Genomic DNA, 15,273 nt, shown 5'->3' with positions numbered 1-15,273 from the left:
TTTATAGTGTTAAATTTGATGCCTGTATGAACGTAATTCTCAAGAATTTTATAACTGCATTGATGGCCATTTGATTGTCAAATTTAACTTTGCAGTTCCTATTCCAGACCCCTCTCCAATTTTCTTTTTAGTTTGGTAGCCTGACTTTGTGAGCTCATAACTTGGACATACAGACTCCATTTCAGGTGCAATTTTTTTTGAAATCAGGTAGAATTTCCTAAATTTTCTAGTGGTGGTGTTGTTTTCTAGTTTTGGTGCACAAATTTTGTAGAAATTGTAGTTTTTGCCGACTGTACCTATATAATCCTGTGTTTTGCAACTTCAGAAGCTCCGTACGGGCACATCTGGTCACCTTTTCAGGTTCTATTTTTTTTGAAAGTGCATTTTTTTTAATCTAATTTCTAGATTTGAAGTTAGATTCTAGGGTTGTGCTGGCAAATTTCTCAGTTTCAGAATTAGTTCTTCTTTGACATTGTGATGCTTTGATTCTTTTTCAGAATTCTTGTAAAAGTAAGCTACAGAGCTTAAGTGACAGATTTTAGCCTCATAAGGCAGTTGTGAAAGCAAAATTAGAAAGTCCACTTTGGTCATTTTGACAAGTGGCCCATTGTAAACACACTACTTATAAAGTGCCATTAGCATCTCTTTTGGGGGGGTCTGTTGATTGAGTGAAAAGGGGTGGGGGGTGGGGGGGGGGGGTGTATTGTGTTTCTTGTGTCTCTATTTTGTGCTCTTTCATTTTTGCATCATGGGTTTTAAATGTCCTCCTCTAACTTCACACAACTATTCTACATGGAAAGATATTGCATGGAGTGGATTAATGGAAAAAGGATATAGTTTGTATGTTGACGGTACAATTACCCAACCTACTGATGTTAAAAAATTCATTGATTGGAAAAGACAAGACCAATAAGCTTTAGGTGTTATAAGAAGTTCTGTACATAGCGATCTTCTCTTCCACATTAAAAATTGTTCAGAATCTAAGGAAGCTTGTGATAAACTTGAATAGTTGTATGGTAAAGTAGATGAAGAAAAGGGATTTCAAATTGAGGATGATCTACTTCTCTTGGATCCTAAGAATTATGACACAATTGAGGATTATATCATCAAATTCAATGAGTATAGGGCACTTCTAAATGATTGTGGAAATCCCATGAAGGATGATAGGTTGTTACATCACATCCTAAAGCGACTACCTTCTGAGTATGCCAACTTTGTTTTGAGCTTTAATACTCACAAGTTGACCATGGGATCTGCTTACTAGAAACCTTCCTTTGATGGATTTGCAGACATGTTGATTGTTGAACAATCTCACTTGGTGGATTTTGGACTTCTCAAGTCATCTAAGACCAAATCCTTAGTGGCTAGTGATGGTCATAAATCTAGTCAAGGGGGAAAAAGAAACACCAAAAAGAAGTAGTGGAAGTAGAAAACACAATCTGAGAGACAACATGACTCCTCTCAACAAGGCAGTTCTTCTTCAAACAAAAAAGGAAGTAATGACAAGAAGGAAAAACTCTTTTGTGCATACTGCAAAAAACCAAATCATGACGAGCATCATTGCAAAACAAAAAGAATCAATGAATTAGAAAATCTACTCAAGAAGAATAAGATTCAAGTGCTAGGTACTTCCAAGGATTCTACTCCTAACTCTTCAAAGGGTAAAGCTCAAGCACTTATGGCCAACACAAGTTCTTCTTTGAAATGGATACTTGACTCAGGTGCCTCTTACCACATGGGTTCTTCAAAGCAAGATTTTTCTTCATTGAAGCAGTCAAAGGTACCACACATCTTCGTGGGAGATGATGCAAAGATGGAAGTTGAAGGGAAAGGACATGTAGAAATGGAAGATGGTGAATTCAAAGATGTTCTCTATGTTCCAATTCAAAGTTCTATGTTCCAAATCTGAGTTCCAATCTACTATCAGTTTACCAAATCACTAACCTTGGAGATGGTCATAAGGTTGAGTTCCTTCCTAACTCAATGATGGTGTGAAGTCTCAAAGATGATTCATTGGTAGCAGTTGGGAAAGTCAATGATGATAGGAGACTTTATTCCTTCTCCCATTTTGTGCCTAATAGTTCTTCTCAAGCCTTGTTAACTCACTCTAATTTAGAAATCAACTTATGGCATGAGCGGTTTGTTCACCTTGACATCCGCTCTCTTCAACAACTTTGCTCAAAACACATGGTTAAAGATCTACCTAATATCAAATTTTCTAAGGGGGAGTGTTCATCTTGTTCAGTGGATATGCATCTCAAGGAGAAGTATTATAAAGGGAAGTCTTCTCGAGCTCCAGTTGTTCTTTAGCTAGTTCACATGGTATTAGCAGGACCATTTGCAGTGACTTCAGTCAGCCAAGGCTGCTACATACTCGCATTTGTTGATGACTTTTCAAGATTCACTTGGGTCTTCTTCCTTCATCATAAGAATGAAGTAGTTCATAAGCTTCAAGACTTCAAGACTCATGTTGAACACAAGTCAGGGAAAGCCATCAAAGTATTAAGAGTGGACAATGAGAATAGATATGTTGACAGGAGACTTAAGAACTTCTAAAGAATTGAGGGGATTGATCTTTAGAACTCACCAGCATTTAGTCTGCACAAGACAAATGTTGCAGCTATGAGGATTAGGACTCTCAAGACCATGGTAGTTGCATGATAAAGGCCAAGTCTCTCGATCCTACACTTGAAGTTGAAGCCATTAGTAGTGCTACTCACATACTTAATAGGTCTCCTCATCCAGCCTTAGATGGAAAAACTCCTTTTGAGGCATGGTGCGGCAGAAAACTAGTTGTGAGTCACCTTAGAGTCTTCGGTTGTCCAGCATGGGAAAAACTTTCTTCTAGGAGTTGCAAGGCACCGACACCTAGGCCTTGTACCTTTATTGGTTATGAAGACAGTGTGAAGGCTTACAAACTTCTTGATCCAGAGACAGATGATATTTTTGTGGAGAAGGATGTACATTTTGGGGGAAGTTCTCCCAGCTTATTCTCTACTCCTCTCCACACATCATACACAGTGGAAACTAATAGTGACACCAAAGATAGTGCTTCAACAGGTTCAGATATGTGGGGTTCTATAAACAGTTGCAGTGAGAGGTCACATCAGTCCAGTCCACGTGCTTATATTGCCATAGTGAAAGGTCCATCATAGAATGGTAGATCTTGTCTTCCAGCTCCAGCTTCATTTGACTTGGGAGATAGACTTGAGGACTCACATCTTCTCATTGATGATGATACTTCTACAGTTGTTGCAAGGGCTCACTCTAACCCTCATGTCCATTTTCTACATGATCAATCTAAACAGGTTGGCGTGATTGTGGATCCTTATGAACAACAATTAGTGGAGGACTCTTTGTCAGTAGAGGAGACAGATGGTTCAGTGGAATAGGTTCAACAGACATCTTTGATGGATCTGCATTCATTCTTTTTAGCATAGTTGGAAGGGGTGAACTTCAGCATTAGCACAGGGATACTTGAGCAGGTTTTCGGGCCAATACACATCTTCAGGATAGTACCTTGGGCATTGTTTCTTCCTAAGGGGAGGAACACCATTCTGCATTCATGGAATAGCTTCTTCATTGGAGCAGTTTTCACTTGTTGGCATTCTTTTTTCATGGGGGAGCCTATTCTGTCTCCCTTCCTTCTCTCATTCTCTTTTGTATATATTGGATGTATGTCGTAATGGGGGGGTCTTGATTACTCCATCCATCGATGCATCCTCTTCTATCTCTCTTTTTGGGGGAGGGTTTTTCCCATGAGGTTTTCCCTCTTTCCACACTTTATGGGAGATTGCATTTCATTATGTACTTCGGTACCTAATATGGTCTAGCAGCCAGGACCCATTCTGCATCTTCATCCTAGCTTGTAAGCTTAAGCGCATTCCCCTAACTTGCACTTAAGGGGGGGTGTTGGTGTAAATAAGTATTTTACTATTTACACTTACTTAAGTTTACTTACGTTAATTAATTATTTAATTATATTGCATTATTTTATTATTTTTATTTATGAGACACTTAGGAGTTTGTGCAACCTTGTGATTTGTCATGTCGACAACACATGAGTTTGCACCTCTATTTGAGCACATGGTGTCTAGAACACTGTTTTGCATGTCCCATCCTTGTAGGCTTATCCTCTCATCAGCGTACTTACTTTTGTGCTTAATGGACGATGATCCATATTTGGTGGACATGTGCTTGGTTGTATGACACTTCATGATGCTAACTTCTATGCATTCTAGAAGCTCTCCTGTAGCCTTTATAATCAGGCACTCCTAGTGTACTCTAAGCATAAAGTATTGAATACATTGTTATTCTGATCATACTCTTTCCATTTTTGGTCTATAGTTGTGCTTGTGTTTGAGTTCTTAGTTCTTGGGTTAATTTTGGTTTTAGGCAAATTCTTATAGTTACCTTATGTTGAAAACCCCAAAAGTGAACTTTATGGGACTTAGACTAACATTATAATGGGTCAAAACAAACAAAAAATGTAGTTTCTCCCCCATAATGGCTTGTTGTGGCCTTTAGTGCACCTAGTGCATCCAAATAGATCTAGTAATGTACTTGATTAGTTTTCAGAGTAACTTAGTGCATAGTTGAGCACCCTAGCAAGCTATGCATGTGTGTAGTTGTGCACTTGCAAACTAGTTAGTGCAAGAAGGGGGGTGGGGGTACTCTTCATTTTATATTTTAAGTTTTAGTTGGAGGTACACACATATGCATCTTCTTAGAGTGTCTATCTTTATTTAGAGGTTTTTATGTTCTTTTTAAATATTTAGTATCTTTTAAGGGTTTTTGTAGGTGCACACCTCTCAAGGTTGTGGATGTGTGCACCTCATTAGAGGTTACCTTTTGTTTGTGTTTGTGTGTAGAGGAATAATACATCTGCAAAAAGCTTGGGAGTACAGAGGTGCAATGTTAGGGAGTATGAAGAGTAAAGTGAGAGAGAGTGGGGGGGTTGAGGCCCTTGTGTTTACCTCTATAAGTGTGCACATGCAAAGGTATACACCTCTATAGGTGTGCACATTCGCATGTTCGTACTCTTAGAGTTGGGGTGAAGTGCGCATCTCCACACTTCATGCACAATGAAATCTAAAACTTCATTTTCTTTCTCTGTCCAAGTGCTCAACCCTTCCCAGTTAGAGGCTAGAATTTGACCTAGACCCAGGAGAGGGTCCAAAATAATAGAGATTCTAGACTAGAAGTCTCACAGGGGTTCAAAAATAAGGGGGTATCCATTTTTTGTGTGAAAAATGGTCATGTGTTGTGAAATCACAACACTATCTTATAAAAACATCCCTATTGACAAACACCTTCTAATCAAGGGATGAGGGCTATCCTCCCACAAAAATGTATAGTTGACCAATTTTCAAAGGATAAAAAATATCATGGATTTTTTTGAAAATTTTAATGTTTGATCTTCATGATTTGCATAGTTTGTAGTCGAAAACAACAATAAAATTGAAAAAGATCACTACATTTTCATGAATCTAGAAAAAGAAGGTTTGAGTTTTTTGTCATTGGTACTTTTTTTATTGGAGATTAACCTATACCCTAATCAAGTGTTATTCCTCAAAACTAATAGAAATAGAGCTAAATTATCTACACTTTTTAAATTTAACTTAGATTTATACTTGTGAAAATAGGGAAAAAAAATTCCCTTGTAAATTATGTGGGCCATCACCACTTGTATCTAGGATAGGCTAATCTTAAGACAAAATGCACTAAAGATAAAACAAAGTCATTTTTTTTCCTAGATTCACAAAAATGTAGTGATTTTTTTCCAATATTGTTTGTTGTTTTTGGCTACAAATTATGCAGACAATAAATATCAAATGCTAAAATTTTCATAAAAATTATTGATGTTTTCTATTTTTTGAAAATTGCTCAACGATACACTTTGTAGGAAGGATAGTCATGTCCCTTATGGCACCAACTATTGTACAACATATTTGCACCAACTGAGTGCCACACATCATATGCCCCATGGGATGATATAGTCCAATCTATCGTAACATTTAATACTATTTTGTTAGAGGTTTTATGCAGCCCCAATTTGGAATAGATGTAAATTCATTTAGGTTTATAACTTATTATTATTGTGTAAATTTTGAAACATTTTAAGTATATAATATTAAAATAAATATATTTTTTAACAAAAAAGTTAATAAATAATGTTGTATTCTTATATTTGTATTGTTGTAAATAAATTTTTAGTCTTAGATTTGTATTTTTTGTAAATTTGAATTTAATATGTAAAATGTTATAAAGAATTTTAAAAAAAAATTATAATAGATGATGAAGATTAAATAGTTTCTTATATTTACATTCATATTATTTTCAATATATTAGAAAATCTAACAAAACAATTTTACAATAAATTACCAAATAGCATTAATATTGTAACATAGAATATTTGAATATATTTAAATTCTTTAAAATGGTTGATTTATTTTATAAAATATAATATAATTTAAAAAGTTCTTAAGACTTTATTTGTACTATTTTTAATCTAAATTTTATATGTTAGATTTGATGTTGTTTCATATTAATAGCATTGTAATGATTTGAATATTACTTTCTATACTATAGTTGTTGATGGTACATTTGTTTATGTTTCTTCAACTTCTTAAGTGTCTAAATAAATTTTCTACACAAAATGTTTTAAAATACAAAGTCCTTTTAAGGATAATTTTAAGATATGATATGATGCATGTGTAATTTTTTATATATTTGAGACTTATGTGTAACTTTTTATGGTGTTATTTACTTTTCTAAATTAAAAATGTAACTAAAATTCTACATCATGCTATCATGACTCTTTTTTTTTTTTGTGCTTTAATAGTAGATTTGATATTTCATAGTGATATATTGATAGCATTATTGTGCACTAATTAATTTTATATTATATGATTAAATTTATTTTATTAGAATTTAACCAGAAGATTAATCTTGTGCTTATATTGTTATAAAATAAATTTATATTTTATTAAATGATTTATTCATATAATATAAAATTAAGTAATGTATAATAATGCTATCAATATGTATCACTATGAAACAAAATCAAATCTACTATTAAAGCACAAAACAAAAAGTTTTAAAAAGAAGTATAATTCAGATGACAAAACCAACTAAAACAAGTGACACATAGTAGCTTAGTACTTGCCTTTAGGTTTAGTATAAATAGAAATAGTATTAATTTAACAAATTAATTATAGCTTATAAAATATTTGAATTAATAAAAATATATTATATATTTATAGTTCATATTAAATATAATTATATTTAAATTTAAATTTTATTTATTCTCATATATATATATATATATATATATATATATATATATATAAAACTGCACATATATCATGTGCTATATTATATTATAAATCAATTATAATATCTTTATAATAATAATATATAATAATATTTGTTAAACAATTATATAATATAAGAAATATCATTTTTTAGTATTTTTAATTGAATGGCAAAAATTATATTATAAAAAAAAAGCAATATTAAATTATACAAATCTAAAGCAACCTTAAAAAATTAAAAATATTAAAAATGAATCACATTCATTTTAATAAAAATAGCTATAGAAACCATCAAACCTGACTGGTATAAGAGCTAAATGAATTCACCCAATCAAATTGAAACATATTTTCTAAAAATTGTAAAGTTAAAAATTAAAATTAAAATCAATTAATTCTCACTTGTACAAACAAAAAAAAAATGATCACTAGTTAAAACATAAAATTTTAAAATGTGTCACAATGGTACTTAGTCTATTGACAAGAACTAATAATAGAAATAAATTGAGTCTTGATAGCATGATGTTATATTTTCAATTTAGAAATTAATTTTAATACAAAATTTAAAAATAATGATAATTTTAATTTGGTATTTATAAACTTTCAAATGAATTCTTTTATCACTAAAATAGGAGAAAAATGAATAACACCATAAAAAAGTTACACATAAGTCACAAAAAGTTACACATACATTATATTGTATCTTAATATTATCCTTAAATTATCTTTATATTTTAAAACATTTTTTTAGGAAATTTATTTAGATACATAAGAAGTTGAAGAAACATAAACAGATGTACCATCAAGAACTATAGTATAGAAGGTAATATTCAAATCATTATAATGTTATCAATATGAATCAACATCAAATCTAAGATATAAAATTTAGATTAAAAAATAATACAAATAAATTCCTAAAAACATCTTAAAGTATATTGACAATAATATGAATTGTGATATTGCTATCATGATTTAACTGTGTGCTATTGGATAATGAGTGCTAAGTGTCCCATTTATTCCCATGGGAGATGGATTCATGTTGAATCACTACTCATGAAACATGGGTCAATGAGTTTGAATCAAAATCACACAGCTAAATCCTGATAGCAATATTACAATTTGACTTCTTGTGGAAATGATCTCATACTTATCAATAATATGAAGGTAAATATAGGAAACTATTTAATCTTCATCATCTATTGAAAAAAAATAATTTAAAATTTCTTTATAACATTTTACTTGTTAAATTTAAATTTACAAAAATAAAAATATAATATAGAGATTTATTTACAACAATACAAATACAAGAATAAAAAATTATAAATGTTAACTTGTTAGTTTAAAAAATAAAATTATTTTAATATTATATACTTAAAAAGTTTTAGAATTTACACAATAATAATAAGTTACAAATCTAAATGAATCTACAACTACTCCAAATTGGGGCTACCTAAAATGTCTAACAAAATGGTAAATGTTAGGATTGATGGGATTATGCCATCCTATGGGACATATGATGTGTGGCACTTTGCCAATGCAAATATGGTGCACCATAGCTAGTGCACGTCTGGCACTAGCAACCTATTTGCAACTTAGAAAAAAACATATTGTGAACAAACAATAGTATGCTAGTATATATGTTAGCTAACTGCATGTGTTTGTAAATCACAAAGACATATTAATACAATTAGCTAACATACTTTTGTTTGTTAGCAATATGTTTTTTACTAAGGTGCAAATAAGTTGCTCCATAGATAGTACCTTGCCCTCACACATTATCGAGGTACATGTGTGTGTGCATGCACGCGCATGTGCACGTGCATGTGTGTGTGAAATTTATAAGATGAGATTTCTAATTTGTAACCACCCATTTGGTTGCGGGAATAGGAATAGGGGAATATGAATAGCTATTCTGGAATACTTATTCTAGAATAGAAAATGGGGGTATGTATTCCTATTCTCTGTTTGGTTCAACCATTATTTGATGGAGAATTTGCAGACCCAAAAATTTATGTTTTCTAAAATAAATAAAATTGGAATAGGAATATGTATTCCAATTCCACGTATTTGGGTCGAATTGCAAAACCTCATTTTTGAGCTAAAATTGGATTACGTATTCCTATTTTATTTCATATTCCAATTTCAATTTGGTGCATCCAAATGAAGAATTCAAAATTTTAAGAATTCACATATGCCTATCTTGCTTGTATTCTTGTTGCCAAATGGGCCCTAACTTCATACATCTATAGTTGAGATCAGTATAATTTTGATTTTTTTTATTTTTTATTTTTTAAAATAAGCTAGCCACATTGTTGTTCACTTTGAAATATATGAAAATGCAAGGAAAGGTAGGTTCTTGGGATGCTTGGTTCTGAAGATCAAAACAATCTATTAACAAAAATAATGCTTATGGATTATGAACGTGTTTTTAATTCTTCATGTGCACAATCTTTTCCTATAGAACACATATTGACAATTTTAGTGTGGGAAATTTTGTACTATATGTATTAATTCCCTATTTTTTTCATACACTCCCTTTCATCATCAAATTTTAAGATCATATAAATTAAGATTTTGATTATTTTTAACAGGATTCAACTTTTTAAGATTTTTATTTATTTCTTTTCTTTATATATTGATGTGTAATTCTCAATATACCTTGCCATTTATAACTACTTCTAATGTGTAGATCTTGTATAGGTGAACATCAACTCCTCTAATTCACAATCACAACTATGAACATTTCATCACTAAAATCTAGGATTATATTAAGTCTTAAGTATGGCATACTCTCATATTCAAACAATGAATCAAAAATAGACCTTGAAGATCTCAAAAGTATAGTTACATGCCTTATCGTGTAGTAAAAATTGTTGGTAATGGAAGAGACATCAGTGTAAAGAAAACATTGAAGAAAAGAAAATTAGAAGATGGGACAAAAAGTTACCAAGCTTTCAGTTTAGGCCCATGAAGGTTACAATTATGATACATAAGATACTCCATGCCTTACAAATAGGAGGAACATGAAGGAAAACTAATTACCATGGCTAAATTATTTTTACTAATACCAAAATCTACAGTGTTGCATCTAATAATTGTGAAAATCACTATTGCAAACACTAATTATTAATCTCCTATCTTACAAGATTATTTAAATATCACAATTTAATTCATAATAAATATTTATTAATAGCACAACTACATCTTTGCCAAAAAATAAATATGAAATGAATCTCAACACAATGACTACAATATTTGTAGACAAATAATCTCTAACAATACCCCTATATGAAAACCAATCCTATAGATGAGAAAACATATTAAACTGTACCAAATTGAGAGATACAATATCCTTGCCTCTTGTTGAAGAACTCCAACAATACCACATTTTCTCCTACGAATATTCCTCTAATGATATACCAAATTCTATCATTGTGCTCTTGCTAAAACTATAAGACTATTTTTTATTACGACAAATGCTTCTCAAACTTGTGTTCTCCAAATATGGTGCAAGAAAGAGTGAATAGATAAAGCTAGAGGCAGACATGAAGGGGAGAGAGAGAGAGAGAGAGAGAGAGAGAGAGAGAGAGAGAGAGAGAGAGAGAGAGAGAATTTTATTTATCTCTCAAGTGATCAGCATACATGCCTAGCTATTAGACCTTCTAGGTTATGACTAGATACAAAATATATAACTTCAAATTCACAAGAACTCCTCTAGACTCTCCAAGTCCTTCCTCCTCTTATTTTTCCTCTTCTATCTCTCTACCCTAGACTAAACAAATACCTATATTTATACTTTCCAAAATGACTTACAAAAGATTCTAGAATGTTATATAAAGAAAGGCTTACCTCAAAATGGTCAACACTCATCCCCAGACTAGATCTTATCATTTATTCCATGATCTAAATTAAATACAAGAGGCAGATCCAACTAATAACCAAAACATAGATAACTTAGTCAAAGAAGGACCTGAGCATCAACATTAACAAGTTCACTCATTCATCACATAATAACCTAGCTAACACTATAGAATTTGGTCAATGCTGAAAAACTCAGCTGACACTAAAGTTATGTTGAAATAATTTAGAATAACTGAGAGGGTGTTGGGTTGAATCTATTATCCAAGGTCCAAGTGTACACATAAAAATTTTTAGTACTCAACACATATATGTCCATGCATTCATTAGGTCATCCAATATCTTAAACTTTTGCACATTGTTGTCCTAGGTCAAAATAGCTTTGTAGAACTGTAAACATAAGTTAACATAAAATCATTCACACATTTTGAAACAAGGATTCAACATGGAAACTCAATTTGGAAATAAACACCAGTAACAAGGTACCAATTTTCACTCTTCAATAGTGATCCCTGTTAAGAGCCAACCCTGTTAAACATTAGGTTACACACTATTAAATGTGTCTTAGTTAAAGGATTTCAATCACCATATTAAAAGTGAGCCTTGTTAGAGGACTTTAGAACATCCCATTAGAATGTCACCTGGTTGAAGGATTCACTTATGATTGTTAGGTTAACCTTAATCCAAAAGATTTATCCAAACTGATACAACTATTAGAAAGCAACATCAAGCATTGATTTGATAATAACATAACTCACTTATAGATTATAGATCTCATATTAAGTCCTCCATACTACTTGGCATTCATTTTTTTCATCTCAAATATCTTGTTCACCTTTCAAGCCTTCACCTCCTTAATCCTTCTTTTTTATTTTTCCAATTACAGATTCATTCATTTGGCTAACATATGAAGCAACACCTCTAGACTCTTGTCTATCTCTCATTCACACTCTTCACACTTTTCTCTTGGCCTTTTATCTCCATGATTAAAGAATTTCAATCTTTTGCTACTTAATCCTAGTCATCCATCTTAGGGTTAGGTCAAATTCATTGAATCTACCTTCTTTTCCATTTTATTCCTTTTAGAAACTTCTCTTACAATCCTCATTAGATTCACCTCAAAATGGTTTATCTTGAATTCTATGCCACTATCTCATCATACTTATCTTCAACATGTTTCACACAATTCAAGAAATCATCAATGTTGACTTAGATTTATCGAATCTTTGATCAAACACATTTTACTATCACTCAAAAATTACATGTTTTCTTGGTAATAACTATCTTCTGATGTTTGATCAACACTTGTTGCTTGACATACATTAAGTTTTTAGTAATTCATTACTATCTTCCTTTGATGCTCAACACATACTACATTTTACTAGTGCTCAACACTCACTAAACTTCCTTCACTCAACACATACTAAGATTTTCTTTTCCTGGCACATATTGAATTTTCTTGTTCACAACTGACTTTCTGCTCAGCCTGAACTAACTTTCTTGGCTCCCACTGTTTTCTCGGTTAGGCTTAGCAGATACATTTTTTTACTTAATCTTCTTCTAGTCTTTTCTTAAGTGTCCTTTCATTATAGCCTTAAGTAGATAAAAAATACACTATATCATCAATGTCTTACTTGGTCTTAGTGCTCCTTTTATACACCATATAACTCAACCTTTATCTAGGCACTCTTTTTATCCTATCTTTCTAATTACTCTTCATCAATCAAATCAAATGATAGCATTCAGACCAAATTAGAAATTTTCTCACAAGAAAGTGATAGGTTTTACATCAATGAAAAAATAATGATTTTTCCATGATAGGTGTCATCAATCTCACTCATTTCCATTCTTCAAAAATCTTCTTGTCACAACAATCTCCCCTAGTGGCATTGATGGCAAACCAATGCCAATAAGAATACCAAAAAGAAAGTTAATACCTTGTATTGAAATGTCTCCCTCTATCAATATCTTTCTTCTTTTAATATTTAGTGTAGGCACTTCATCTACCTCTTTGATTCTCCCTTTTTCTGATCTTTAACAATGATCATTGTACAAGTCTTCCTCTTTCTTTGTAAATCTCTCCCTCTTTTGGTAACTCTATAAATCTCTCCTTCTTTGACAATAATTCCAAATAATTTTCATCTTCATCTATAGATATCAACAATTTAGGTTCTCCCTCTATCACCTTGCATGTGACTATAAATCTTTTGTTTCACCTCTTTGTTTACTTTAGGCAATTCTTAAAGTAAGATCTACTACATCAAGTTGGAAAATATGTCATTCAAATCAGTTGATGCAGGGCACTACACTTTCTCCTTAAGTAGCTTTGGATAGGGGTATCACCCCTAGCTTACCTCTATGATATTCATGTGCATCCATAGGTAATTTTTTTTATAAATATATTTTTTGTATGTTCTTTTGCATTCACATATTCCATTCTCACTTCTTTTCTTGAACCAACTCTCTCAAGTAATGATACTTGACTGCAATGTGCTTTTTCTTTGTGTGTATGATAGGGTTCTTAGATATGTTTATAGCACCCATATTATCATAGTATATCACAATAGGTTTAGTTATTTCTTCCTTCATTCCTTTGAGTAACTGTTTGATCTACACCACATTCATACAATTCACAACAATAGCCACATATGCAACTTCAATAGTAGATTGTGAAATACAATTATATTTCTTACTAGTCCAAGAGACTAATCTCTTTCCTAAGAAAAATTCTCCATCACTTGCACCTTTTCTGGCATCAATATTTCTAGCCCAATCAAGATCTATATATGTTCTCAAATCAAATTTTTCATTCTTCTTATAGTATAGATCATAGTCTTCTATACCTTTCAAGTATCTCATAATCCTTTTAACAACCACCAAATGATTCTCCTTAGGATTTGTAGAGAATCTTGCAATAATACCAATAGTTAGTGATACATCAGGTTTGCTATGAATTACACATTGTAATTTTCCAATCATGATTTACCTCAACAAAATCATCACTTTTGGATGATTTATATCTAGTCACCATAGAAGTACTAACTGGCTCTGAATCTTTCATTCCAAAAGTCTTGAAGATTTCATTTACATACATGGACTGAGTAATATAGATACCATATGTCATATGATATACTTGTAATCCAACAATGAACTTTATCTAGATCCAAATATAAACATCTCAAACTCTTTCATCATTTCATTTGCAAATGTCTTACACAATGCATTTTGTCCTCCAAATATGATATCATCAAAAAATATTTCAATTAGTAAAGTTCCTTTACCTCATCCTATCTTCAATTATAAGTCATTGTTATCATCAATCTTCTCAAAACCAATCTTTAGAAGATAATTATGTAGCCTTTCATACTGATTTCTAGGGGTTCTCTTTAAACCATATAAACCCTTGTACAATCTACACACAATGTTCTTGTTGTTTGGATCAAAAAATCCTTCACGTTGATCAATGTAAACCTCCTCTTCAAGTATACCATTCAAAAATATTGACTTTACATCCATTTGATAGACTTTGAATCCTTTCTAAGAAGAGAAAGCAACCAAAGTTCTTACTCCTTCCAATCTTACAGTTGGGGTAAAATTTCTCTCCATAGTTAATTCTCTCTTCTTGTCCATATCTTTTACAAACTAATATTTCCTTATTCCTTGTGACTTCACCATTTTCATCCTATTTGGTTCTATACACCCACTTGGTTCTAGTAAAATCCACATTCTTATGTGTAGGCACAAGTGACCATGTTTTCTTCTCCTTAATCTAATCAATCTCTTAATTCATGGCTTGAGTCAAGTCTTCATTCTCTAGAGCATCCTTCTATGATTTGTGTTCATAGAGGCTCAACAAAAATTATTCATTTCTTAGTCTATTCCTTGTCATTGGTCCATCTTCTTTTCTTCCAATGATTTGTTTAGTAACGTGATGTGTTTTGACATACTTTGATAGTCTTGCCTCTATTCTTCTTTCTTTAGTAATAGCTCCTTCATGAAGTTCAATCTCAAGGTCACCGTGTACTTCTCTATTAGGTAACTTGTCATTCCTTTCATACAAATTATTCTTAGTATCAAAACGTATCTTGACTTCTTAGTGTAA

Source organism: Cupressus sempervirens, chromosome 5, assembly GCF_028749045.1.
Source record: "Cupressus sempervirens isolate cs-2001-9-10 chromosome 5, ASM2874904v1, whole genome shotgun sequence".
In the NCBI taxonomy this organism is placed as follows: domain Eukaryota; kingdom Viridiplantae; phylum Streptophyta; class Pinopsida; order Cupressales; family Cupressaceae; genus Cupressus; species Cupressus sempervirens.
This window is presented reverse-complemented; position numbering follows the sequence as displayed.